A 27,982-nucleotide genomic window follows, 5' to 3' on the forward strand; every position below is an offset into this window, starting at 1 on the left:
ATCCTGCACTGATAGAGAGAAGGGAACTACTTTCACCTCAATACGCAACGGCTAGTCCGCATCAATTTATTGCCCATTTTAGGCAGAGCCGCAACAGAATCTGCAACGCAGATTATGTGCGGCATTAATGCGGACAGTGGTGGAAGAAATACGCCACGTCTGGTCATGCCCTTATAGTGCAATACAGATCTAGTCCTTGTTCACACAGTGCAGATTTTGCATGCATTTTTAAACCAAAGGCCTTTCTTTATATATTTCTTCTGTTTAGGTGCCGTTCCTGGTTTTGGCTGAAAAAATACATGCAAAATCTGCTGCAAATCTGCACTGGGTGATCAAGCCCATATGAGGATAGCAGTAGATGCATTTTCCGTTCAGCAGAGGCTATTGTGCCTCCCATAATGCAGGATAAAAGCATACATTATCTCTTTGACAGTGCTCTACAATATATTTACTGACTGTATTATACAAGAGCCATTCAGAAACTCTTGAGACGCTATACACATTAATTGTGAAAGGTCAGGATTTATCATTATGTTTGCAGGAATTAGCTGAACTAATTGCATGTTTTCCCCACAATAGATTGATAGATGACTTCTTCCCAATGCTCAGCAATACAAATGTTCCTTTTGTTGGCATTTGCCTAATAACAGCCTTGAGTACAATTCAGGCTGGGTTCAGACTAGCGTCTTCTTGCTGCATGTCTGATCCAAACTAATTGGCAAATGTGCATATATTTGCATCAGATTTTCCATCAGTTTTTAGGATCTGGTTATAGGTAGCATGCAAAAAAAACAATCCTGAATGAACGTGACCCATATACCTTCTATTGTAAGATCAAGTAAAAGTTTACAATCATCAGAAATTGCTCTATCTTTTATGATGGCCTAAAAATTATCTTTTGACCGCATTACATCTCCTTGTGTAAACAGGCATCCTTAGAGAAGACAGGAGGAAAGACAAGCGATCTCAAAAGCATTCAAATTACGCTAAAAACATACGATTATTTTTACATATAAATGGATGTCTTTCGAACATTAAAGAGGATCTGTCACTAGTTTAGTAATGCTCTATCTCCTACTAATCTAATAGGCGCTGTCACACTGATCTTGCTAGTGAAAATTGTGTCCCAAAAAGTTTATTATTTTAAAAGTTATGAGCTTTTTTTTCTAAATATGCAAATATACCTTTATTACACAACTGGGAGGTAACACCAGCGATTCTCCTGAGGTGGAGCTACGTCACATGCTCTGCTGCTGTCCTATCAGCATGAAGCTGCTTCACACAGTGTGAGAGACGGAGGCTGGAGGGAAGGGGGATCACTTCAAACAGCCATATCTCGGGCTGTGGACCACCTAGAACAACGGTGGCTTATGAAAGATGAGATTCTAATCTTTCATATGACATCAGGATCTCAGTTCTAGCTGTGACAGAACCAGAGATATCGCCAGTTGAATACACAGTAATGGAAGCTGTATACTATATGATCATGCTGTGCTGCTGGACAGGGAAGGGGGAGAAGCTGTATGATGATTGGACAATGTCATACAGAAAACATTACACCGCCCAGAGTGAAAAGAAAGAGTCACCTCCCATTTGGCAAGTATAGCCATATAGGATTGCACGATACATCGAAATTTCTATACTGTTTCGATACCGTGCACCCAAATACCGTTCAATACCGTTATTTCATGTATTTCGATACTAAGCTGTGCGGCCACACAACTAAGTATAGTAACACATGAATGTTGTTAGAGCAGGGCTGCAGCTGTGTGATACAGCCATTGCCCCGCTCCTGAGTCCTGACAAGTATGCACGGTCAGCATGAAGTGATGCGACCAGCGCTGCACTAATGAGCGGCGGCACTGAAGATCACTACATATTCTGTCTTCAGTGCCTGCGCCGCCGCTCATTAGTGCAGCGCCGGCTGCATCAACGCATGCTGACCGCACGCGCACACTTGCTGTCAGGAGCGGGGCAATGGCTGTATTACATAGCCGCAGCCCCGCTCTAACCTCTCATCTCCACCGTTATTCCCCTGAATGCAGTGATCAAAGCTGACTGTAGCATTCAAGGGGTAATTGAGAAGGGGGAATGCCCTTTGGATCGCATCACAGGGGATCCCTGTGACGCGATTGAGGGACATACCATATATGGGCAGACAGCCATTGAAGGACCCCAGGGCTGTCTGACCATATTTCCTGTTAGGGCATACTTAAGTATGTCCTAACAACTGACTGTGTACTATCCGTACACAGGCTAATGTGCTGGCATATCAATAGATATATGCCAGTACATTAAATTCTAAAAATAAAAAAGTAAAAAATAAATAAAGTAATGTTAAATAAAAAGAAATACACACATTTATTTTTACAATAAACATTAAAATAAGTCTCAATACATAAAATATACACATTCGGTATCATCGCGACCGTAATAACAAATTTATAGCGTCATTTATGATGTTTACGCTGTTATAAAATAAAATCTGCTTTCTTTCACTTATTAATGTGAGGCACGAGGTATTATGACTTTTGAAACTCCATGTGCCTCACATTAATAGTAATTAACCCCATCATGTACCTCACACATTAACCCAATGTTTTCCATTATGACTGAGGAACATGATGGGGTTAATTACTATTAATGTGAGGCACATGGAGGTTCAAAATTCATCACACTTTGTGCTTCACATCAGAAAAAAAACTTTTTTTTTAAATTATTATTATTGTTGGCAAAGTATCGTTTTGGTATCGAGTATCGCAATACTACACGAAGTATCGGTATCGAAGTCCAAATTCTGGTATCGTGACATCCCTATAGCCACATTAGCATATTTCGAAAAATGCTCATAACTTTGCAAATAATAAATGTTTTTTTAAAACAAATCACACTGAAGTTATCAGCAGCAAAGCGCCTATTAGATTAGTTAGGAGATAGGGAATCAAAAAACTGCTGACAGATCCTATATAACGACTCGCTATATTGACGATCGGTGCTGGTTTTTACCAATTCATATTTACGTGTAAACAGACCCTTTGTTCCAGGATACTAAAAGTATCCGAAACATACTTTTATTTTTTTAAGATTCATTAATGGAACTCTCAAAAAACCCAAATGACTAAAAATGTAAATGTATGCAACACCTTATTGCAGTATATGTTATTTTTTTTCTTTAGTTTTTTTTAACATATCTCATATTTGAAGTCACGAAGGAATTTTTTTTTCTAAGATGAGGTAAACTGGATACTACCTCATAGAGGTTGTTTTGTCTTTCTCTGGATCAACATTAGGACATGGCGACACTTGGCGGAATTCTTCCGCAACTGTCCGCATCAATGCCGCACAGAATCTGCGTTGCAGATTCTGTTGCGGATCTGCCCAAAATGGGCAATAAATTGATGCGGACTAGCCGCTGCGTATTGAGGTGAAGAGGCTTCCCTTCTCTCTATCAGTGCAGGATAGAGAGAAGGGACAGCCCTTTCCCTAGTGAAAGTAAACAAATTTCATACTTACCGGCCGTTGTCTTGGTGACGCGTCCCTCTTTCGGCATCCAGCCCGACCTCCCTGGATGACGCGGCAGTCCATGTGATCGCTGCAGCCTGTGATTGGCTGCAGCCGTCACATAGACTGAAACGTCATCCTGGGAAACCGGACTGGAGGAAGAAGCAGGGAGTTCTTGGTAAGTATGAACTTCTATTTTTTTTACAGGTTGCTGTATATTGTGATCGGTAGTCACTGTCCAGGGTGCAAACGAACCCAACCACAAAGCTGTGGAAGGCAATGGAGAAACGGGTCCGCTGCGGATTTCCGCTGCGGAGTGTCCGCAGCGGAATTCCAGAGCAATTCCGCTACGTGTGGCCATGCCCTTACAGAATAAAAGGTTGAACTAGATGAAGGTATGTCTTTTCTTAAACCTTAGTGTGTGTTCACATCAGCATCGGGCTTCCATTCATCTGTACCGTTAGACCTTTACGTCAGAGGAACAGTTGAACGGAAAGCCAAGCGGAAACCATAGCATCCGTTTGCATTACCATTGATTTCAATGGTAATTCTTCCGTTGCAATTGGTTTCCGTTCCATAAGGTTTTAGTTTTATTTGCGGAAACAAAAAACTATTATATGTTCAGATAATTTTTTGTTTTTTTCCAGTCTAGGGGCTCCTGTACATGGTCATACAAAAGGTGCCATAATAGGGCTGCCTATTATGAGGATGTCAAGAGCCCAAGTATAGCCCAAGGGTATGTTCCCACAGGCAGGAGATGCTGCAGTTTTTCTGCAACAGAAAGGGCTTGTCCACACACAACGAAATTGTTGCAGAAAATTTCTGCAGCAATTCCGTTGAAAGTTGTATACTTTCCGCTGCTACAAAAACGCACCATTTCCTGCATTTTTTTATGGCAGAAAATGGTGCGTGTTTTGCTGCGTTTTCCCAATGAAAGGAGATGGAGACATCTCCTCTGAAAAACGCAGCAATTCTGGCCACTTTCCGCATCAGGAGCTGACTTGCTGCGATCCGAAAAATACGCACCGCAGGTCAATTTCTGCTCGGAATTTTTACGCAACGTGTGGATGAGATTTGTTAAATCTCATCCACTATGCTGCTACTGTATTCTGCTGTGTTTTTTCCGTCCAAAATTCCGGCCAGAAAAAACGCGGCAATTCCGTAGCGTGTGGACGAGCCCAAAGTCTGCAGCGGAATCTCAAAATTGCAGGTAAATCAGTCACAGAAATCTGCAGCAAATGGTGCGTTTTTGCTGTGCATATTGCTGTGGAAAAACTTTGGATTTTCTGCAACGGTTTTACCTGCAAATTTAGTGTGAAGCAAACTTTATCTGCACCTGCGATTTTCCTGTGGTTTTTAGGGTAAGTTCACAGTAAGGCTGCATTCACACGAGGTCATTACGTCCGAAATACGTCCGTCAATTACGGACGTAATGACCTCATGTGAATCCAGCCTTATACTGCAGATTTTCCGCCATGGATTTCTTAGCGGAAAATCAGCCGAATATACAGTAGCAGCAAAGTGGGTGAGATTTGAACAAATGTCATCCACACGTTGCGTAAATACTGAGTCGGAAAAACTTTCTGAAATTGACCTACGGTGCGTTTTTTTTAATCCGCAGCATTTCAGTTGTATTTTAACCCCTTCCCGACATTTGACGTATTTATACTCCAAAGTCAAGTAGGGGAAGTATGGAAAGGGCTCACGGAGTGAACCCGCTCCATACGATGCCGGTGTCGGCTGTATGTTACTGCCGACACTTCAGAGTAACGAGCGGGATCGCGCTCGATCCCGCTCATTTAACTCGTTAGAACTCGTTTCAATCGTTAGAAAGAGGGGGACGGCCTCCTCTAACAGCTCATCGCGCCTGCAGCAATGCAATCGCGGGGTGGCGATGGTTGCTATGGCTGCCTGGGGGCCTAATGAAGGCCCCCAGGTCCGCCATCTTTGTGTTCCTATTAAGCGCTGCCTCCGGCAGGGCTTAATAGATGCCTGTCAGAATCACGATATACTGCAATACATTAGTATTGCACTATATAGTACATGCGATCTAACGATCGCTGGTTGAAGTCCCCTAGGGGGACTAATAAAAAAAAAGTACAAATTAGTAAAATAAAGGGTTTTTTAATGTAAATAAAAAATTCAAAGTTAAAAAAAAAAAACTTTTCCCATTTTAACCCTAGAGAATAGTAAAAAAATAAAAATAAACATAATTGGTATCGCCGCGTCCGTAAAAGTCTGAACTATTACAATATCATTATTTAACCCGCACGGTGAACGCCGTAAAAAAATTTATATTGTAAACGCCAGAATCTCTATTTTTTGGTCACCTCATCTCCCACAAAAAATAAAATAAAAAATTATCAAAACATCGCATGTACTCCAAAATAGTATCATTAAAAACTACAGCATATCCTGCAAAAAATAAGCCCTCATACCACTTAATTGACGGAAAAATAAAAAAGTTATGGCTCTCGGAATTTGGCGACACAAAATAAATTGTATTTTTTACACTTAGGTTTTTACTTGTAAAAGTAGTAAAATATATAAAAAACTATATATATATTTGGTATCGCCGTAATCGTATTGATCCACAGAATAAAGTTAACATGTTGTTTTAATTGCACAGTGAATTCCGTAAAAAACGACGCGCAAAAAACAATGAACGAATCGCTATTTTTTTCATTTTCTACCCCCCAAATAATTTTTTCCACGTTTCCTAGTTCATTATATGGCACAATAAATGGTGCTACGGAAGACTACAACTCGTCCAGCAAAAATCAAGCCCTCATAGGACTATATCGATGGAAAATTAAAAAAGTTATGGCTTTTGGAAGGTGGGGAAGCAAAAACGATAATGAAAATCTGAAAAAAGGGCTGTGGCAGGAAGGGGTTAATCACTGCTTTTGTGTTGCGGGTTTTCCCTATTGAAAGCAATGGGGGGGGGTAAAACCCACAACAAATAGAAGATGAATGCAATAGCAGATCAATCACAGGCTGCAGCGGTCACATGGAATAAAACGTTATCAGGGACGTCAGAGAGATGCGTCGCCAAGGCTTTTTTTTTTCTACGTGTAGTTATCCGCAGTGGACATTCCGGCCAAAAAACTGCACCACAATTTGGTGTGGATTTTTGGACGGAATTTCCGGCGGCGCCTAGGGCGGATACGCTGTGTGCTTTCACGCAGCTTATCCACCCTGTGTTAACATACCCTTACTGTGTTTCTGCTGCATAAACGCTGTACAAAATGCAACCTGTATATTTTAGTGCAGAATTTATGCTCCCCATTCAACTCTATGGGCCAAACACGCAGCATCTCCGCTCAGAATACACAACATAAATTAACATGCTGTGGCTTTAAACGCCGCCCCACAAAAACTTTACGCACGTCTTGACTGCGTTTTTTTTATCTGCAGCGTGTGGTTGAGATTTGCAAAATCTCATCCACTTTGCTGCTACAGTAAATGCTGCGGAATTTCCGCACAGAATTCCCTTGTGCGAACATACCCCAAAAGTGAAGTGAAAAAACCTAAGTGCCGTTACAAAAGGAACTAATTTGATTGGTTAAATGAACACCACGTTTTACTTTCACTTGTTGTTATGCATGAACCCCAATATGTTATTTCATTCGAAGATTTCTGCAATTTCATTTTAACATAACCTGCTTGATATTTCACTCTCCGATACATTCACCGAGCAGCACCTGCTGGGTGTAATTGACTTTGAAAATTGACATTCCCTTTCCTAGCTGTATAAAAGCTAAACCATGCGACACAAGGGTGTTAATGTTAACATTTTAATATTTAAAGCACATAAATGGTCGGAAATGTATGCAGAAAACCTACAGGCAGTCAACCATGCCCAGACATTGTCGCATCCTTTTGTATGCTCTTCAATCTTTCCCTTTGCATGCAGTTCAGAGGCCTATTGTACACAACACTGGACGTTTGTTAAGAAGCGTTCACAACTCAATTTTAAACGGATGAAAAAAGCAGAAGAAAACTCAAGGCTTCATTGCTGACAACATAGAATGCCAAACAGAAAAGTATGAAGGGACATAGAGGTAAACAACCAGGCACTACAAAGGCAATGGAAAACTATTGTTATTGGGCAAAGACTTTACAGCAGCACATAGTTGTCCGCGATTTGCCGTAAAATCCCTATGGGTAAAAAAAAAATTGCAAAAATTTGAGGACGTTAAGGGTAATTCATAGGCTATGTTCACACATCGTGATTTGTTGCAGATTTCAAAAGGAATGGGAAATATCAAGAAAGAACTTCTACCTGGATCTACTTCTTTGGCTCAAAAATCTACATTAGAATCTGCAACAAATCGCGATGTGTATTTTTTAATGTAGAATAATACGCATGACAAATGTCATTCACATGGCCCTGATACAGCTACATTTTAGCATCCGTATTATGGCCACAACACCAAGACCTCCTGCAGTTCTACTGAATGAAACTGATCTAAGAAATTTCGTAGAACCGCAGGGATTACGGCCATTGCGGCTGCATTACAGCCTTGTGAATGCGGCCATATGCATCACATTCTCCGCTCAATAGTCTGTAGAAGCGAACTATTGTACAGCATATAGTGGTAAAATATATGGTACAGAAAATCCTTGCCACTATGCGTGGGAACTAAATACGCATTGACATCATATGAAAGGTAAGTTTACAGAAAATATGCAGCCAAGAAGAAAATGAAACCCTGAGTCAGTATTCTGAAAAACAGCCATGTCAAATAAAGTGCTGACAATGTCTTAGCGCTGTGAGGTCACTTCTATCTACTGTTGAATAGATGCTATTACCTTTGCTTAGTGCTGTGTACTACAATACATGGAAAATATCTGTTTTATTTGTGAGGTCAAAACAAATATAAGAAAAAGTCAAAAAACAACAGAGCTAAAACATACAGCTTAAATCCACTGCTTCTATTGGTCCCAGTGGTCATGTGACTGGTCACATGATCGCCGTGTTACTGGTAGTAGGAAGCTGCTGGTCAGTCAATCACAATAGTCACTATAAGGCCTGATTTACACGAGCGTGTGCGTTTTGCGCACGCAAAAAACGCGGCGTTTTGCGTGCGCAAAAGGAACTTAACAGCTCCGTGTGTCATCAGCATATGATGCGCGGCTGCGAGATTTTCGCGCAGCCGCCATCATTATGACACTCCGTTTGGATGTTTGGACGTGGTGCTTTTCTGTTTACATTCAGAGTTTGACAGCTGTTGCGCGAATCACGCAGTTCGCACGGAAGTGCTTCCGTGCGGCATGCGTGGTTTTCACGCACCCATTCACTTCAATGGGTGCGTGATGCGTGAACAGCGCACAAAGATAGGACATGTCGTGTGTTTTTTTCAGTGGACTCACGCTGAGCAAAACTCACGGACTGTTTGCATGCCCCCATAGACTAATATAGGTGCGTACGACACGCGTGAAAAGCACGCGCGTCGCACGCACGTGTAAACGAGGCCTAAGGGTATGTTTACACGGCAGCGTCCAATACGCCTGAATTTACGGAGCTGTTTTCAGGCGAAAACAGCTCCTGAATTTCAGACGTAATTGCTCGTACTCACATTTTTCGCGGCGTCAATTATAGTGTGTAATTGGAGCTGTTTTTTAATGGAGTCAATGAAAAAAGGCTCCAATGATGTCTCAAGAAGTGACATGCACGTCTTTTGACAGCGGCGTGTAAAAAAAAAGCCTGTGTGCACAGAGCATCGTAACCCCATTGATTTCAATGGGCAGATGTCTGCCGGCGGTCTGGAGCCGTATTTTCGGACGTAAATCGATGCGTAAAACGCCCGAATTACATCCGTAAATAGGGCGTGTGAACATACCCTCACATGGCTGATTTCTCCTGTAACTGGGGCTGCTGTGCAGACCAAGTTACAGTCGAAAAGCATGGTGTAAAAAAAATAAAATGAAATAATAAAGTTCCTCAATGGTCTTTTCTGACAATTGAGGGACACGCCATAATAATAAAAAAGTAAATAAAATAGAAAATTACACATAAAATACCACCTTAAAAAACGACCGGGCCGGCCAATTGTTGTCATGACACTAGCCCTGACCAAATTACCCTAAAATAGACATGTAATATATCAAAACTTATGGTAGATGACAATCACAAATAAAAAGTCTATTTTAGGGTATAACTATATTATTACTATTCTTTTACTATTTTTTGTCAAACTGGAAGCCCAAAAATGCTAAAAAATCTAAAATAATATGTATAAAAACGATAAGAAAAGAAACCTGCATTGATCACGGAAAAAAACATTGCTAAAATCACATTGCTAGCCCAACAAATAAAAAAGTTCTAGCTAACGCGTGCTAAGAATGGCTAAACAATGGCTGGTCCTGAACTGGTTAAAAAGAAGCCGAGGCCATTCACCACAGAATTGCGTCTACTGGTTTGACGCACTCTGTAGGCTTCTGCTTTAACCACAAGGAAGATGCCCGAATAGTGACTCTATTTTGTGGTTTGTATTTGATGATGTCACTGTCTCACCTGTTTGGTACCAATATGGTACTACTTTATGTTTTATTTTCTGTATACTTTATTGTGAAATTTAATAATACAAATAAAGGTAGCAATAAAGGGTCCTGCTACTTTAACCCCTGCCAATCACGGTTGTTATCACCGGGGAAATCCGTGTCTAGGCATGCATGTGATATTACATGCCATGCATTCAAGTGAATGGCCATCCATGTAATGATTGGACACGCCAGGAGCGGGAGCCACTCTCAGGCTGGGTTCACACTGAGTTTTTTGCAGGAGGAAAATCTGCCTCAAAATTCCGTTTGGAATTTTGAGGCAGATTTTCCTCTGCCTGCACGCCGATATTCGCAACGTTTTTCCGCCATTGAGCATAAAACGCCCCGAAATACGCTTTCTCTGCTGTCTCATTAGTGTCAATGGGAGGTCAGAGGCGTAAACGGCCGAAGATAGGGCATGTCCCTTCTTTTTCCCGCGAGCTGGTCAAATCAATGGGAGGCATTTTCGGCCATTTTTTGGCACGTTTTCCGACACGGTTTCCGCGTAAAAAAAACTCTGTGTGAACTGGCCCTCAGGGTAGTAACACACACAGCGTAAACACTGCGGATTTTCCGCAATGGATTAATTGCAGAATATCCGCAGTGTATTACAGTAGCAGCAGTGTGGGTGAAATTTTAACAAATCTCGTCCCCACACTGCGGTAAATTTCCCCCGAGTTGTACTTGTACTTTGTCTGCCGAACTGGCAAGGGGACGTGTCACTGCTACGGACAGTGTAAGAGCTGGAGAGCGCTTGCACTGTCCGTAGCAGAGACACGCCCCCTTGCCAGTTCGGCAGACAATACAAGACTGATCTCTCACAAGAGCTGAAGAGATGAGAGCTCCTCTCCCCAGCTCTTAGTGTATGTGCACACGGTAGCAGGCTTTTACGTCTGAAAAGACAGACTGTTTTCAGGAGAAAACAGCTGCCTCGTTTCACACGTAAATGCTCCTCCTCGCATTTTGCGAGGCTTCTCTGACAGCCGTAAATTTTGAGCTGCTCTTCATTGAGTTCAATGAAGAACGGCTCAAATTACGTCTGAAAGAAGTGTCCTGCACATAATGTATATAAGTGTCCTGCACTTCTTTTGACGAGGCTGTATTTTTATGCGTCGTCGTTTGACAGCTGTCAAACGACAACGCGTAAATGACAGGTCGTCGGCACAGTACGTTGGCAAACCCATTCAAATGAATGGGCAGATGTTTGCCGGCGTATTGTAGCCCTATTTTCAGACGTAAAACGAGGCATAATACGCCTCGTTTACGTCTGAAAATAGGTCGTGTGAACCCAGCCTTACACTGTCCGTAGCAGTGACACGCCCCCTTGCCTGTTCGGATGAAAAGACTGCAATCGCACACTCTCATGCTGTGGCACTGTCCATATCTGATTGGACAGTGTCACAGCCATATTAACACGCCCCCTTGCCAGTACACGCCCTGTTGACTGTTCAGGGGGTTATGTAAATATCGGGCGCCAAAATATAACGGCACCGATATCTAAATAACGGTGGGAGAAAGAAAAAAAATGTAAAGTGCCCCAGGGTTTGTGCAGCCCTCCCCATTACATGCTGCACATGTATGAGGAGGTGAAAGGTTCTCTTTAAACATGCAACAAAGCAGTGTGTGTTGCAATATTTGCGGCAGAATCACAGCGATACGCCGCAAAAATCGCAAGTAAGAAAAAATAAAGTTATACTTAGGCCTTATTCACACGAGCGTATTTCACGTCCGCGTCACGCTCGTCACACGGACCTATGCAATTCAATGCATCCATTCAGATATGCAGTGTTTTTCACGCAGCGTGTGTCCACTGCGTGAAACTCACTGCATGTCCTATTCTTGAGCGTTTTTTGCGCAACACACACACATTGAAGTCAATGGGTGCGTAAAAAAAAAACGGACAGCACACGGACGCACATCCGTGTGCTGTCCGTGATTCACGCAACAGTTGCTAAAGAAATGATGAGGAAAAAAGAAAACACCTCCTTCAGTTTTTTTTGCTGACGTAAAAAAAACGCGTGACATACGGATGACATACGCGCGTAAAAACCGCAGACGCACACCGTACACGGATGCCACACGGAAAATGGCAAAAAATACGGAGGCTGATCGCCTCCAAACATCTGCCCATTAGTTTCAATGGGAAAAATGGCGGGTTTTTTACGTGGCCATTTTTTTACGTAAATATTTTTCATTGGGTCAATAGAAAAACAGCTCCAAAAACGGCCCTAAAAAAAACACATTAAAAAAAACGCTTGATGCTTAAAAAAACGGCTGAAAATCGGAAACTATTCTCCCTTGAAAACAGTTCCGTATTTTACAGCCGTTTTTTGTTTGCCGTGTGGACATACCCTTAGGGACAGCTCCTGATTTTCAGACGTTTTTTAATCAGTCACGTTTTTTGCTGCTTTTTTAACGGCCGTTTTTGGAGCTGTTTTTCTATAGAGTCTATGAAAAAGTGCTCCAAAAACAGCTGAAGAAATTTTTCGCGGGCATCTTATTTTGAAAAACGCTCGCGTAAAAAACGCCCTGTCGGAACAAAATGCAGTTTTCCCATTGAAAATAATGGGCAGATGTTTGGAGGCATTCTGCTTCCAATTTTTCGTCCGTTTTCCGAAAACACTCCGTGTGAATATACCCTTACGCTGCAGTTTTTTTCCGCAGGGGGGGATGAGATTTTCTTAATCTCATTCACTTTGTAACTACTGTAAATTCTGCGGTATTTCCGTACACAGAATTCCGTTGAGGAAATTCCGCAGCGTTTACGCTATGTGGGGACCCGGGCGCGACGTGGAACCCGGTTTTTCCGTTGCAAAACCCGCAAAAGAAAACCAAGTGTTGTGACTTTTGCGACGTATTTGCGTTGATTACACCGCAAAAATCTCATCTACGGAAAAAGAAAAAAAACATACCTAGAAATCTTCGACTTTATTCATCCAGTACGGCCTCCTGGAATGATGTTACATTCCATTAGACCGCTGCTGCAGCCAATCACAGGGTGCAGCGGTGACATGGGCTGCAGCGTCATCCAGGGAGGCTGGACCAGACTGCACAGGAGGGACTCATCACCATAACAACGGCCCTGGTAAGTATGCTAGGTTACCGCTGCTTTCCACGTTTCCGGTTTTTCAAGTGGAATGTACTGTCGGTTGCGCTGCACAGTTTTCACGCAGCTGACCCATGGGAACCCGGCTTAAGGCCTTATTCCCACAAACGTGTATTACGTCCGTGATACGCGCGTGAAAATCACGTGCGTCTCACGGACCTATGTTAGTGAATGGGGCCGTTCAGACAGTCCGTGATTTTCACGCAGCGTATGTCCGCTGCGTAAAACTCACGACATGTCCTATACTTGGCCGATTTTCACGCACCACGCGCCCATTGAAGTCAATGGGTGCGTGAAAATCGCGCACGGCACACGGAAGCACTTCCGAAGGAAAAAATAAAAGCACTTCCTTCATTTCTTTTTCTATAGTTCAAAACCGCGTGTCATAAGCATGGCATATGCGTGAAAATCACGCAGCCACGCAGCACATACTGATGACACACGCAACTGCAACGCGCAAAACGCACACGTTCGTGTGAATAAGGGTAGGAACACACACAGCGTGTTCAGGGTGGATATGCTGCATCAAGCTGCATGGTGTATCCGCCCTGAACACCGCAGGGAATGCTGTCCGAAAAACCGCACCACGTTGTAGTGCGTTTTTTGGGCGGAATTTCCGATGTGGAAAGCAGCGCCGGAAAAAAATAAAAATTTTCATACATACCCTTTCCCTCTCTTCTGTGCGTAGTCCGGCCTCTTGAGATGACGTTGCAGGCCATGTGACCGCTGCAGCCTGTGATTGGATGCAGTGGTCACATGGGATGAAACGTTATACCAGGAGGCCAGACTGGAGAAGAAGCGGTGAACTCTGGGTCAGTATAACCTTTTTTTCTTACGTTGCGATTTTTGCTGTGATTCCGCCGCAAATGTTGCAACACACACCACTTTGTTGCGGGTTTAAGCAACCCATTGAATTCAATTGGGAGAACAAGAGCAGCGATTCCGCAGCATTAATTGAAATGCTGTGGCTAAAAAAACAGGTAAATTTTATGTGCATGTTTTTCAGCCGCTTTTTTCCGCTATGTGGGGATGAGATTTGTTGAAATCTCACCCTACTGCTGCTACTGTAATACGCTGCAGAAAATCCACAGTGTTTACGCCTAGTGTGTTCCTACAATAAGGGGTGCTTGAACCCGCAACAAAGTGGCGTGTTTTGCGACATTTGCGGCGGAATCACATAGTTTCTACCACAAAAATCGTAAGTAAAAAAAAAAAGGTTATACTTACCCAGAGTTCACCGCTTCTTGTCCAGTCCAGCCTCCTGGTATGACGTTTCATCCTATGTGACCGCTGCAGCCAATCACAGGCTGCAACGGTCACATGGCCTGCAATGTCATCCCAGGAGGCTGGACTACGCACAGAAAAGAGGGAGCGGAAATTCCACCCAAAAAACGCACCACAGTGTGGTGCGGTTTTTTGGACGGCATTCCCTGCGGTGTTCAGGGTGGATATGCTGCACAGCTTGACGCAGAATATCTGCCCTGAACACGCCTAGTGTGATCCTACCCTAAGGCTAGGTTCTCACGGGTTGGATACGCTGCGTAAAAACCAACCTGGAACCCGCATCACAATTTCCGGTGCGGTAAGCAGCGTAGAAATAAAAAAATCACCCATACTTACCAAGGCCGTTGTCACAGTGATGCATCCCTCTGTGGCTGTCAAGTTCGGCCTCCCTGCATGATGCTAAAGCCCATGTGACCACTGCAGCCTGTGATTGGCTGCAGCGGTCACATGGGATGAAACGTCATCCCAAGAGGCCGAACTGGAGAAAGAAGCAGGGCGTTCTGGGTAAGTATGAATTTTAGTTGCAATTTTTGCGGTGGAATCACTGCAATTCTGCCGCAAAAGTCGCAACACTTGGCTTTCTGTTGCGAGTTTTGCATCCCTATTGAATTCAATGTGGAAAACCCGCAACAGAAAAGCAACTAAAACACAGCATAGATTGACATGCTGCAGATTTAAATTCTGCACCGCAGGTCAATTTATGAAAATTTTTGCTCCATTTTTTGTCCGCAGCGTGAGATTTTCTAAATCTCATCCACATATCCCCGTCCTATACTAGGATGAATATTTATGTAAAATACTTAGAGGGAGTCACTTACGTTTCCAGAAAAGCGCTCTCCATCGCTTTGTTACCTCTTTTCTACTGACCCTAATATTAAGCCACAAAAAACCTGGCTCACTACAACTAGCTCCTATGGCTGTGGATACAAAAAATGTATTACCTGCGGATATGCCCACAAATCGCGGGAATTCAAATCCACTTCCAATGAGTTTATCACATGTAGGCCTGATTTACACGAGCTTGTGCGTTTTGCGCACGCAAACAATGCAGTGTTTTGCGTGCGCAAAAGGCACTTAACAGCTCCGTGTGTCATCAGCATATGATGCGCGGCTGCGTGATTTTCTCGCAGCCGCCATCATTATGACACTCCGTTTGGATGTTTGTAAACAGAAAAGCACGTGGTGCTTTTCTGTTTACATTCAGAGTTTGACAGCTGTTGCGCGAATCACGCAGTTCGCACGGAAGTGCTTCCGTGCGGCATGCATGGTTTTCACGCACCCATTGACTTCAATGGGTGCATGATGCGTGAACAGCGCACAAAGATAGGACATGTCGTGAGTTTTACGCAACGCACTCGCGCTGCGCAAAATTCACGCACTGTCTGCACGGACCCATAGACTAATATAGGTGCATACGACACGCGTGAAAAGCACGCGAGTTGCACGCGCGTATATTACGCTCGTGTAAATGATGCCGTAAAGTTTATCATATCCAGTATGTAGGCTACAGAGCAGGTGCCTTGAAAATTCGTATCAGGAGACACCTGTCCGATGCCATGAACAGACAGAACGCCAACATCTCCATGGCATCACGTCACTTTGTGGATGTCCATTCTGGTGATGTTGCAGCTTTTTCCTTTCATGGCATTGAAAGGGTTACTAAGCCAGTAAGAGGTGGAGATCACAGGCAAAAGCTTCTGAGCAGGGAAACTTTTTGGATCTTTATGCTTGAAACCAGAAATCCCAAGACTATGCATAAAATACAGGATTTAATATATAACTATTGATTATTTATAGATTATTCATAGGTTATTCCATGTGTACTGTGATTGAGAATTTCTATAGAGGTTAACCCCATCATTGCATTCACTTCTCTGTGGAATTACCTGAGACACTAGAACAGGCTGTTTTTAACAGGTGTTCATTAAAACACCTTTATAAAGCTTCCAGCGTCCTTCACAGGTTAGCTATGACTAAGGATGTTTACCCGAAACGCGTAAGCGAAACCTGTGTTCCTTGATAATGCCGTGGATGTTTTAAATGTTGAAATAAAGAAGCAAAGATTTTATTACATTGCCGTGGATTTGTATCACTGGAATTTCTCCCTCTATCCCTGTGTGTGTCCTGCTCTGGACTTATCCGTGCCTGATACTGCCCTGTGTTAATTGTGGATCGGTGGTTTGTTTGGAGGTGAGCTGGCTATTTACCTTGTTGCTGCTACCGTAATAACCTGAATAACTAATGTAAGAGGTTATTTAGCATAAAACATGATTGGTATAAAAAAAGAAACCAAAAAAAAACAAAAGACGAAAATCACTTTTTTTTTATATTCACATTGCAAAAATAAATTACATAAATTACAAAGTAATTTATTTGTACCCCAAAAAATAAAATTTCTCCCCCATAAAACAAGGCCTCATATAGCCACGTCAATGAAAAAAAAAAAAGTTATTTACGGCAAAAACAAAAAAATTTAGCTGGTCGTTAAAGCCTTTTCCTCCCTGGTTATTAAGGCCTTATGCACACGAACGTAAAAACGCCCGTAATTATGAGCCGTAATTACGGCCCGTAATTACGGGCCCATAGACTTCTATTGGCCATGGGTACCGTGCCGTCGAAAAATATAGAACATGTCCTATTTCAGGCCGTAATTACGGCACGGGCAGGATGGGGCTCCCGTAATTACGGGTGGCTACGTGTGTGCACCCGTAATTACGGGAGCGTTGCTTGGCGACGCCAGGGGATAGTCACTGTCCAGGGTGCTGAAAGAGTTAACTGATCAGCAGTAACTCTTTCAGCACCCAGGACAGTGACTACCGCATTAAAAGTTAACTTACCTGCTTCTTCCTCCAGTCCGGCCTCCCGGGATGACGTTTAATCCCATGTGACCGCTGCAGCCAATCACAGGCTGCAGCGGTCACATGGACTGCCGCGTCATCCAGGGAGGTCGGACTGGATGTCAAAAGAGGGACGCGTCACCAAGACACGTACATATGAACTTCTTTTACTTTCAATCGCTACGGAAACTCTGCCCAGAAGGGCTGCCCCTTCTCTCTTTCCAGCACTGATAGAGAGAAGGGGCTGCCGATTAGGGCAGAGAAAACGGGTCCGTAAATACGGGTGGAATACTGGTGACACCGGACCCGTATTTACGGGCACGGGTCCGTAAATGCTGGTGGAATACTGGTCGAATACGTGTGACAAAGGAGCCGTATTTACGCCAGTATTTACGGGAGGAAAAAAATACGTTCGTGTGCATGAGGCCTAAGTGGGTTAAAAAAATCGCTACAAAAATGACACAAACCAAAACACATAAATTTATTGAACATTTTATGCCAGTTTTCAGGCACAAATTTTGTTTTTTCAGCTACCCCTGTCACTTTTAAGGCTTATCGGAAAGGGGTGGGGCCACCTGCAACCCGACACATTTACTATGATTTATGCCAGAAACTGGCGTATATTGTAGCGGATATTTACGCCAAATATGAGACAGAACGGACAGACAAAGATGAGACAAAAGGCGTGCACCTCTTAATAAATTTTATCGGATCTTACTCCAGCGGCCATCATTCTTAGACGTATGAAACGCCAGTCTAAGTAAATATTCCTCTGTGTTTGTAGGCTTTCTCATATTTTAATATAGACTTTAAAGTGCAAAAGAAAACCAGAATTTACAGGCGTAAAATCCGCACTCAGGCTTCATGCACAGGACCGTGCCCGTAATTATGACCCGTAGTTACGGGAACAGCCGGCCGCGGGCAGTCAGCCGTTTTTACGGGCCGTGCTCCCATTATAAAGTATAGGAGCACCATCCGTAAAATAAAAAAATAGGACATGTCCTATTTTTTTCAGCATGTTTCTACAATACGGACACCCTCCCATAGAGATACGGGAAGGTGTCTGTTGGCCATAGAAATTAATGGGCCTGTAATTACAGACCGTAATTACGTCCCGTAATTACGGACCGTAATTACGGGCGATTTTACGGTCGTGTGCATGGGGCCTTAGACTGTTGCAGGCAAGTGGATTTAAAAAATCTCATCCACATGCTGATAAACATTTTCTGGGTGGAAATTAGAGCATGCTCATTGTGTTCTGGATGTTCGCTGTGGATTTCACCCCTTTTAGGAGCCTCACACACGCGCATGTTTGGTCCGTGATATACGGTCCGTACGTCGGCCGCATTTCCTGGACCGAATGCACTGCAGGGAGCCGGGCTCCTAGCATCATAGTTATCCGCTAGGTGTCACTGCCTCGCTGCGGGACAACTGTCCCGTACAGAAAACATGATTACAGTGCAGTAGTTCCGCAGCGAGGCAGTGACACCTAGCGGATAACTATGATGCTAAGAGCCCAGCTCCCTGCAGTGTGTTCGGTCCGGGAAATGTGGCCGACGTACGGACCGTATATCATGGACCAAACACGCTCGTGTGTGAGAGGCCTTAGGCTGAGGTCACATGTTGAGCTCAAAATGATTATTTTACCATGAACCTAGACAAAAATCTCGGCATTTTGTCACAATTTTGTGGAAAGCGTAGCAAAACAGCCCAATTTTGCCACAATCCACGGCAAAAATGCATGTTGAGTTCAACGTGCAAACCCAGCCTCAATGTAGAAAAAGTGTAATCAGCAGCAAAACACGCACATAACATGTGAGTATTCTGCTGTGGAAATGCTGATCCACTATGCATGTGGGAACCCTAAGGGTCAATGCACACGATGCGTATTACGTGTGGCAAAACCGCAGCGTAAAACAGTACCGGCATAGATTCCAGGAAATCTCATGTACACGCTGCAATATTTTTCCGCATGTAAATTGATCTGCGGTGCAGATTTTAAAATCTGCAGCATGTCAATTTATCTTGCGTTTCCGCTTGCGAGTTCTATCTGCCTAGTGCAGAGGAAAATCGCACCAAAACCGGCAGCATGAAAACGCGCCGATTTACTCATCAAAACGTAAAAACTGCATCAAAAAACGGTGCCTTTTTTACCTGTGAATTTCATGCATTTTACTGCGGTTTTGGTGTGTATTTTCCACAGCAAAATACGCAATGTGTGCATGTACCCTATGGATAGGAACACACGTAGCGTAAACACTGCAGATTTTCCACGTATTTCATGGTGGAAAATCCGCAACATAATATAGTAGGTGGTTAAGATTTGAACAAATCTCATCCACACACAGGTAGGAGGAACACACTAGGCGGATACGCTGCGTAAAAGTACACAACGTATCCACTCTACAACCCGCAGGGAATTCCGTCTGGAAAATCTCACATTGTGATGGGGTTTTTAAAACGGAATTTCCGCTGTGGAAGAAAGCCGTTCATACTTAACCCCTCGGTCTTCTCTGCCCGTAGTCCGGAATCCTACGATGAGGTTGCAGGCCATGTGATGTGGCAGCCTGTGATTGGCTGCAGCGGTCACATGGGATGAAACGTCATCCCAGGAGGCCGGACTGCAAGAAGAATTTCTGGGTAAGTATGAGGTTTTCTTTTTGTTTTCCGTAGTTGAGATTTATGCAACAAATCTGCCCTGTGTGAATAGATTATTACTATGCATAATACTAAGAAACGTAATTGAAATATTGGGTCATTTTCTGACCTTAGATTCCCTTTCACACACACTCCCTAATGATTGTTTGCTAAGCAGCGGTCACATTGTGTAGTCACATTTCTCGCTTTATTTTTATCAGAAATTGAGGTGTGGCTTTACGGTCACACCAAGTGACATGCATGCCCAGATGAACTGAGAGCCAAGGACCATGGGATCATATGACACATCATAGTGTTTACCCAACGAGTAGGCACGGATTCTCAACAGGTAATTTGTTTCATTTTGTATGATTTTTTATAATGGCGGAATGCACAAATAATATAATTCCACCGTAGTATTTTTTTATGCTGTTTACCATAACTGACAATATAAATTTATTGTACGGGTAATTACGAGTATGGAGATACCATATATGTGTGTTTTTTTGTTTTTTTTTACTGTTAAATACATTTTATTCAATAAAAATGATTTGTGAAAAAAAAAAATTATTGTATTTTTTCACTTGCATTATTATTTTATTTAATCGTAAGCTTTAAATGTTTGTAAAAAAAAAAAATGTTTACTCATCTTATTTCACTTTTAATATATATATCTTTTTTAAACTGTAATAATGTAACGTCACATGTTTATATGACATCACATTACAGCCTGTGCATATAAAATTCTAAGACATTTGTTATAGCATACCTTACTGTACATGCTGATGCGGGAAGGGGTTAGAGACCAGTGCCGTGCTCAAAAATGTATGGCTGCTAGGGCATACCTCATGTACGCCCTAACAGGGTCTTAATATACTGGACCGCCTTTTTGGGCCCCAGGCTGACTATATTACTGGCTGGCGGTGAGATGAAAAAGGGAGGCCGCTCCCTTTGTCAGCAACGCGATCACAATTGATCGCAGTGCTGAACGGGTTCAATGGCCGGGATCATAGTTTTCTTTGATCCCAGCCAAAAGTGCTAGAGAGCGGCTGTCAGTCCGCTCTCTAGCGGGTGATCATGTGAGCAAAGCTTCTGCGCCCCGCTCGATCACCATCACGTACATTGGGATGCAGGAAGGGGACCCATCCCGTGACAATCATGTATGTGATGATGCAAGCAGGGATTAGTGACCAGGACTAAACAAATTTATGGCTGCCAGTCTTTAAAGTGTTTTCCGACTATAAAAAAAGAAAACTTTTAAATACCTGCAGAATTCCCCATCGTCCGCTTGCTGTTTGGGTCCCCCATTGCATCTCTGTCTACATGTCTGCGTGTTAACGTAGGGTCAATACGCCACGTGAGTGGGCCAGCCAGTCATGGTCTCATGCAGTGGCGTCACTATGGTCAACGTGTCCCTGCAGTGTCCCCAGATTGTCTGCCCCGCTCATGAGATGGTCAATATACAGACGTGTAAACAGAGATGCAGCAAGGGGACCCGAACAGAAGCAATGAGGGAAAAGCGAAGAATTCTAACTATATTGAAAATGACCACACCGATGTCTCAGACATTGCCTCGCCCCATCGCAACTTGCACAAATTATTTGCCTGAAGAAATAAAAAGTTACAATGCAAAATAATTCAGCTTTCCCTAAAGTTTCGTTATTAACACCAAAGACTTTTTTGTTACCCCCAAGAACATTCTGACGTTAGAAGTAAAAAAAATATTTGACAAAACTGTGCCATAGAATGGAAATTCTCCACAAAATAAAGCGATTACTGTGACAAACAAATCATGAATGTGCCCCTGATGTTAGAAAGCAATCCAGGGAACGCTGGCACAGCTTGGCCGCTTGCCGCACACATTTATAATTAGGTAGATGGCCGCTGCACCATTATTATATTACTAGCAGAATGGAGGACCTTTCAGGGAAGTCAACCTTTATTCATTATACGTCGCTCTTCCTAGACGACATTCCATCATTTATCGCCTTTCGCCTTCTGATTCACTGTCAGTTGATGTTGTCGTTTTCCATGTTTACTGCTTCTTCCGTGCAGAATGTGACAACCCAATACAAATAAAGGTTTCTAATATAATCTACCAACGTGAGGTAAATCTCAGAGATTTGGATGTGAAATTCATACTCGCACAGTAAGTTTAGCTGGTATACACACACACATAATATATATATATATAGGGCAACTGTAAAGGCATATACATGCCATACCTGATGGCCGAATGTGATTTGTAATGGGGCAACAAGCAATGTGAGTGCACTGTATATACAGCGGTGGGGAATATGATCCCATTATATGAATATAGGTATACTCTATGAACATGAGGTAAATTTAGGTGTTTTGGTGTTCCATTTAGGCTACTGCAGTTCTAGTATCACACATATGGCCAGAGCCATGCCTATTCATGTCAGGGAGGTGCCACAACACATGCCTATACATCACAATGAGTGCCAGCCTCCTGCCATGTGCTCATACAGCTCAATTACAGACTGGCCCTCCCCTCCAGTCTCAAGTCCAGCTCCTCACAGCACTGACACTAATCACAGCAGGGGCTGCCATCCACACACCTATGTGACAGGCTGGTCCAGGGCACTGTGATTAACCCTCTCCATGCCACCTCTGCTATACAATGGCTAGGATTCTGTCAGCTGCCCACTACTGCATCCCTCCATCAGTGCTAGGGTAAGTTAATAGCAGGAATAAACAGCAGATGCTGTAGCCACCCACAGCCTGCATCCCAGCCCAGATCCCCATACCAGGCTGTGCACATTAGGCCATCTGCTCGTCCAGCAGCCTGCCCTCTCCTGCAGCGTCTGCCAGGCAGTCCACACCTCTCCCTGGAAGGTGCATCAAACCCTCAGTGACATGACCACTGCCCAGATCCTTCACTTACCCATAAACCCCTGGATGGAGGCTGCTCAGGATTCTCGCGCCCGGAGTAAACCAGAGAGCGGACGGCGTCGGGCATCACACTGCAGGCCGGATAGCGGGTGTTAGCAGGGAAGCCGGTGACAGCGCGGAGAATGAGGGCTGAGGGCAGCTCTCACATCTGATTCCACCATCTTCCACCTCCTCCTTTTCTTCTTCTGCAGCCACCAGCAGCCCTGGCTGAGAACTCCGCCTCTCTCCTGGTGACATCAGTACACACACAGCACAGCCTGGCCCGGGCACTCCCAGCTCTACCTAGAGGAGGGGTACACGGGCTGGCATTGTCTACTCAGCGTCTATCTGTGCATCCATCTAGTCATTCCCTAATGTAGGACATCTTCATGGCATAGCCAGAGCCCCTTTGAATTCTGGCTCCTGACCAGGTCAAATGTACAGAATGGCGGCACAGCCCCATCAAGTCAGAGGTGCATAGGAATAGAAGTCACAACATATAAAAGACTAAACCATTGTCAGAAATCAAACACGAACATCATTGCTGGATACGTGTCACGTCTTTATTAACCCCTTGAAGACCCGGCCATAGAGGTTTTTTTTGTTTTTTTTCACCTGTTGTAACTTTTGCCTTGTTTTTTTGCGGTACTAATCGTTCCTTAGTTTAATATCATTTTTGGGAATATATGTTAATGATTAATTCATATTCATTGATATTTGGATTGAAATGCAAAAAAAAAAACATGTTTGGACTTTTTATTTTATTTTTGACACCATGAAATAGATTTTTAGAACAGGGTTGTTATGGTAATGGTGATACACTATAGAAGTATATTATTTGTTGTTTTCTAACAGTTAGATAATGAAATGTATTATATGTAAAAAAAAACAAAAACTATAATACTAAGGGCCTGTTCACATCACCGTTCGCTTTCCGTTCCGGGGTTCCGTCTGAGGTTTCCATCGAGTGAACCCCGCAACGGAAAGTGAAAGTGAAAGCACAGCTTCCGTTTCAGTCACCATTGATCTCAATGGTGACGGAAATATCGCTAATGGTTTCCGTTCGTCACCATTCCGGCAGGTTTCTGGTTTTCCGACGGACTCAAGAGCGGAGTCGACTGCGCTATTGATTCCGTCGGAAAACCGGAAACCTTCCGGAATGGTGACGAACGGAAACCATTAGCGATGTTTCCGTCACCATTGAGACCAATGGTGACTGAAACGGAAGCTGTGCTTTCACTTTCCGTTGCGGGGTTCACCTGATGGAAACCTCAGACGGAACCCCGGAACGGAAAGCTAACGGTGATGTGAACAGGCCCTTAAAGAGGCTCTGTCCCCAGATTATAAGTGGCCTATATTGTACATGATGTGATCGGCGCTGTAATGTAGATTACAGCAGTGTTTTTTATTTAGAAAAACGATCATTTTTGACGGAGTTATGACCTATTTTAGCTTTATGCTAATGAGTTTCTAAATGGACATCTGGGCGTGTTTTACTATATGACCAAGTGGGCGTTGTACAGAGGAGTGTATGACGCTGACCAATCGGCATCATACACTTCTCTCCATTCATTTATACAGCAGATAGTGATATAGCTATATCGCTATGTGCAGCCACATTAAAAAACACTATAACGTTACTACAGTGTCCTGACAATGAATATACATTACCTCCAGCCAGGACGTGATGTCTATTCACAATCCTGACACTTCTGTAGCGTCTCTGTGATATTTGCAGCACAGCAAGCGTAATCTCGCGAGATTACGCTGTAAACTGTCATTTAAAACAAGATTACGCTTGCTGTGCTATAAATCTCACACAAACGTTACCGAAGTATCAGGATTCTGAATAGATATCACGTCCTGGCTGGTAGTGATGTCTATTCACTGTCAGGACACTTCAGTAACGTTAATATGTGAGTAAGTGACTGCACATAGTGATCTAGCAAGATCACCATGTGCTGTGTAAATGAATGGAGAGAAGTGTATGACGCTGATTGGTCACTGATTGGTCAGCGTCATACACTTCTCTCCACAACGCCCACTTGGTCAAAAAGTAAAACACGCCCAGTTGTCCATTAAGAAACTCATTAGCATAAAGCTAAAATAGGTCATAACTCCGTCAAAAATTATCATTTTTCTAAATAAAAAACACTGCTGTAATCTACATTACAGCGCCAATCATATTATGTAGAATATAGGCCACTTATAATGTGGTGACAGAGCTTCTTTAAGGTACTTTTACACGGCCCGACCTGGGCCGTGTAATCGAGCACCGATCAACGAGACGGCTCGTTGATTGGCGCTTGTTTGCTCTTGTCACAAAGAGCTATGTATGGGGACAATCGCTCGTCCCCATACATTATTATCGTGTCAGCAGCACGTCTCCCTGTTTGCACACCAAGATGTGCTGCCGACAACGATAATAGTTCCAGTATTTAAAACAATACGATCAGCCGGTTAAATGAGCGTTTGCTCGTTCATCGGCTGATCAATGCCCTTTAGGGCAATTATTGGGAACAAGCATACTGTCAACGCTCGTTTGCTCGATAATTGGCCAGTGTAAAAGGGCCTTTACCCGTAGTCATGGCGACGCGTTTCATCTGGCAGTCTGGCCTCCTGGGATGACGTTTCATCCCATGTGACCATCACATGGGATGCAACGTCATCCCTGGATGCCGGGCTGGACGCAGAAGCAGAGAGATCTGGGTAAGTATAATTTTTTATTTTCCGCTGCATAATACAATAGCAGCAGAGTGGACGAAAATTTAAGATTTCAAGAAATCTCATTCACACGCTGTATCAATGATGAGCGGAAAAAATGCTCAGAAATTGAGCGTAGGGATGTATCGCCATGGCTACGTAAGTATGAAACTTTTTTTTTTTCCATGCAGTTTTTCACCACGGATATTCATTATTTCTAACTTTGTCAATGTCTTGACTATATTTTCTACTCATTTGATAAATATAAGTGTGAGTTTTCATGGAAAACACAAAATTGTCTGGGTGACCCCAAACTTTTGAACGGTAGTGTATGTATCGCCGGAATCTGACTGACCCGCAGAATAAAGGTAACATGTAATTTATAACACGTGGTGAACGCTGTATAAAAAAACAAACGTAAAAAACTATGCCAGAATTGCTGTTTTTTGGTCACTTTGCCTCCCAAAAAATAGGATAAAAGGTGATCAAAAAGTCGCATGTACCCCAAAATGGTACCAATAATAACTACAGCTCGTCCCACAAAAAAAACAGCCCTCAAACCACTACGTCTATGAGAAAATAACATTAAGGCTCCAATAAGTCAGGAAATAAAAAATATGCAGATGTGCAGCCCGAGGGGAACATTTCTTCTGTTTCAAAAGGCGATTTATCAAGGCCCTAAAATTAGGGAACCAGGAAGGGGAGGGCCCAAACATATCTGCTGGAAGCGACGGTGCTCGTATTATACCAGGACAACACTTTCCCAAATTGCAAAGGCGCGGAGTGTGGATCAAAATGGGCATAAGAAAGGACGTCATATATCAGTGCGACACTGGCCTGTGCAGAAAGGATTGTGTCACAGCGTAACACACATCTATGGATCATTTTATTGGTTTTTTTACCCCATTATTATACCACCTGACTATGACCCTGATATACTCTGCCCAGATTACATGTGCCCCCACATTATAAACGGAAACACCAGCAATACTCAAACAAATCTACCACCAAGCAAAATCCGCTCTCCAAAGGCCAAATGGCGCTCCCTCCCCTCTGAACTCTAAAGCGTGCCCAAACAGCAGTTTCCTTCCACATATATACCATCGCCATACCCTGGAGAACCCTTTTAACAATTTTTGGGGTGTGTGTCTCCAGTGGCATAAGCTGGGCACGACATATTTGCCACTGAAATGGCATATCTAGGGAAAAATATTAATTTTTAATTTGCACCATCCGCAGCGCATTCATTTATGGAAAAGACCTGTGGGGTGAAAATGCTCACTACACCCCTTAATAAATGCCTTGAGGGGTGTAGTTTCACTTTCTTTTTATTATTTCACATCTGAGCCTCTGCAATTGTGAACCAATACGTTGTAAATCACCAAATTAGGCCTCAATTTTACATGGTACTCTTTCACTCCTGAATAGTAAACCTAAAAACAACCTCAAAACAAAAGAAACAGGGATTCCCCACTTTATGCAGAACAAACCAAAAAACATAGGGGACATAGCACCCAATATTGTACATATGAATATATAACTGACACATATCTTCATAAAATATATAAATCTTTATTGGTACATAATAAATAGCAATACGTAGTATCAGAAATAATGTCAATGATAAACTAAGTCAGATTCCAAGAGCAGCATCAGAAAAGGTATAGATGTAATTATACCCAGGGTAAACAGAACAACCCATCTAGAGACAATTATACCATGTCCACAGAAACACCATGTAATGTAGAGGACATATGAAGCTGTAAAATACAGTGTAAATACACAGCCCAAGCAAAGTGTAACTATAGGTAAGTGGACATAAATGGTGAATACATATTAGTGTACAGCCCTAAATATAATAATATCAATAGGGGAAGAAGTATATCACCAAAGAGACGTAAAACATACCTATAGACATGGTGAGAGGAGATGGATACGTCAACCTATGTGTGGCACAGAAAAAAGAACGCCTCGACGCGCGTTTCGCCTGAGACCGGCTTTGTCAGGAGGCTGACCAATTTAAAATATGAGGGGTTTTTATAGAAATACTGGGAGCACAAACAAGTAAAGTTCTAACCTGTGGGTAATCTGCATGACGGGCACCGCATCGCCGGAAATGCCATGTGACTGCATGGTCGCAGAGACGTCTCGTCAAAATACGTCAGACGCTCATCACCAAGGTAACGCAGACAAACATTAAGGCACTCCGGGATACGGCGCTCTCAGCGCATGCGCCTTTAAGCGTCTGTGCATAAAGCACACAGGTGAGAAAAATATATATTCAATATTGATACAAATTGCCACGCTAGATCATATATAAGAGGAATACATCATTCAAAAAAGTAGAACTATATAAATTCTATGAAATAGTATATAAATAAATAAATAATATATACATACGGCCATGCATAGAAAAAATATATAATAAAATAAGAAGTGAAAAATAAAACATGAAAAAGTATATGATAAATAA

General features: G+C 43.0%; 1 protein-coding gene across 3 annotated transcripts in view; it reads right to left on the bottom strand.

The window, feature by feature from the left end:
- Window positions 1-23,161, bottom strand: part of APBA1 (amyloid beta precursor protein binding family A member 1) — a 213,779-nt gene extending 190,618 nt beyond the window's left edge. For 2 of the 3 annotated variants that reach the window (XR_012847790.1, XM_075827947.1), the window contains exon 1: window positions 22,820-23,160. The gene's annotated coding sequence lies outside the window, so the exon portion shown is untranslated. Of the gene's footprint in view, window positions 1-22,819 lie in introns of all 3 variants that reach the window. The other variant, XM_075827955.1, reaches the window with a different exon arrangement.
- Window positions 23,162-27,982: the final 4,821 nt, after the last annotated feature.

Source organism: Rhinoderma darwinii, chromosome 1 (assembly GCF_050947455.1).
Source record: "Rhinoderma darwinii isolate aRhiDar2 chromosome 1, aRhiDar2.hap1, whole genome shotgun sequence".
NCBI lineage: Eukaryota > Metazoa > Chordata > Amphibia > Anura > Rhinodermatidae > Rhinoderma > Rhinoderma darwinii.